Source organism: Mesitornis unicolor, unplaced genomic scaffold (genome assembly GCF_000695765.1).
Source record: "Mesitornis unicolor isolate BGI_N332 unplaced genomic scaffold, ASM69576v1 scaffold9159, whole genome shotgun sequence".
NCBI lineage: Eukaryota > Metazoa > Chordata > Aves > Mesitornithiformes > Mesitornithidae > Mesitornis > Mesitornis unicolor.
This window is the reverse complement of record NW_010205223.1, coordinates 19,536-21,072: the sequence shown is the minus strand read 5'-3', so window position 1 is coordinate 21,072 and position 1,537 is coordinate 19,536. Positions and strand designations below refer to the sequence as shown.

General features: G+C 55.2%; 1 protein-coding gene across 1 annotated transcript in view; it reads left to right on the top strand.

The window, feature by feature from the left end:
* Positions 1 to 1,537, top strand: part of LOC104546046 (rho GTPase-activating protein 26-like) — a gene marked incomplete at its 5' end in the record, with an annotated part of 39,575 nt that overhangs the window by 22,543 nt on the left and 15,495 nt on the right. The gene's annotated exons all lie outside the window — the stretch shown is intronic.

The following is a 1,537-nucleotide window of genomic DNA, read 5'->3' as shown; positions in this document are numbered from 1 at the left end:
GTTTTGGGCATCTCTCCACCACCCAGGCACAAAATTTAGGGTTGGGTGCTCCCCGAGGCGGTTCCCCTTGCTGTGGAGAGATGGATGAGGAACTGAGAGCAGCTTTATCCATCCCTGGGTGGAGAAGTTCCTTAGCAGGGGGTTGCTGTGCGACCGCTGGGTCCGGCCACCTCGGGGAGTGCCCCCGGCATCGCACACGAGTGTCTTGCTTGTGGCTCTGGGGGGTCATGCCATGGCCAGCACTATTCCCAGCCCTGTGAAGCCCATCCCATCACCTGGGGTCTGCAGAACCAATGCGTGGAGATGGCCGGGGCCCCCATCCCCTCTGCTGCTGCTGCCGTTTGCCTCCAGGCCGCAAACCAACCAGCAAAAGTCGTATTTTAGGGAATGGGAATGGTTTCCTCCCACTCCTGAAGTTCCATGTAGATCCTGCCATAAAAAAGTACATTCCAGTTTCGTCTTGATTTGGATCTGGAGCGCTGCAGCTCCTTCCCTTTCCTCCAACATCTCGGACGATGCTGGAAGCGATGGCCCCCGTTGGTCCCATAACCCCGAGAGCTGGGAAGCGTCGTCCTGGGGCGTTTGCGACCGCGCAGACGGAGCGAACGGGGACGGGGGCGATGCTGCAGCACTGGGGGTGAGCAATGCGCTTTCTGCGGCCTCTGCTGGCATGAAAAGCTTGGGGAAGTTCATTTTCCACTCCCTTTCCCCTGCCCCTTTCTCTTCAGCCTTTCCCGGAGCCGTCAGATCGGGAACGGGCGGCACCGAGCGCGTAGAGGGTTCATGCAGAATTTGGTGCCCGGGTGCTGTGTTGAGGGTTGATGCAGAATTTGGCCCCCGGGTGCTGTTGCGGCCCCGTCTCCCGTTTGCGTGTGGAAACGCGTCCTTGTGCGGAGAGGGCTTGGCCGCGGGGCCGCCCCTCGCCGCGACGCAGAAGGTCAAGGGGAGCCGATTATCGGCGCTGAGCCTTTTCATGAGCCGACGGGGAGTTTCACCCAGCGTGCCGTGAATCACACCTGTGAACTCCCGCTCAATGAGGTCTTGAGTTGTTTGTTCAACTTCGGTGAAGGCCTTACCGTTAAAAAGGGGGTTTTTAAAGTATTTTTTGTTGTTTTATTTAATTAATTTTTAATTTTACTATTCCAAGCTGATCTCTAACCTATTAAACCTGCCTCCTTAAGAAGACAGCGCAGTGGGAAGTTGCCTCGGCATTGCCGAGGAAGGAAGGTGCTCGTTTGTGTGGCTGCTGTCAGACACCCGTGATCTTGGTGTGAATACATTTCTTAAACTCTCACTTTTTCCGGTGCTCCTCTTGATGTGTTTTGTTCTTTTTTTTTTTTTAAATTAAAATAAACCCTTTGCCCTCAGGGAAAGCCGAACTCTTACCCAGGGCCTTCTTTTAATTAGTTTTGAAATCACACTCTGCTCGCCTATAGCTTTAAGAATCACAGGCGCGTTAGAGGTGTCGGGGAGAAGGCGAACACCCCCCGAGCCGAATCCGCGGGACCAGATGGCGTGGGCAGCTGTACCTGGATCC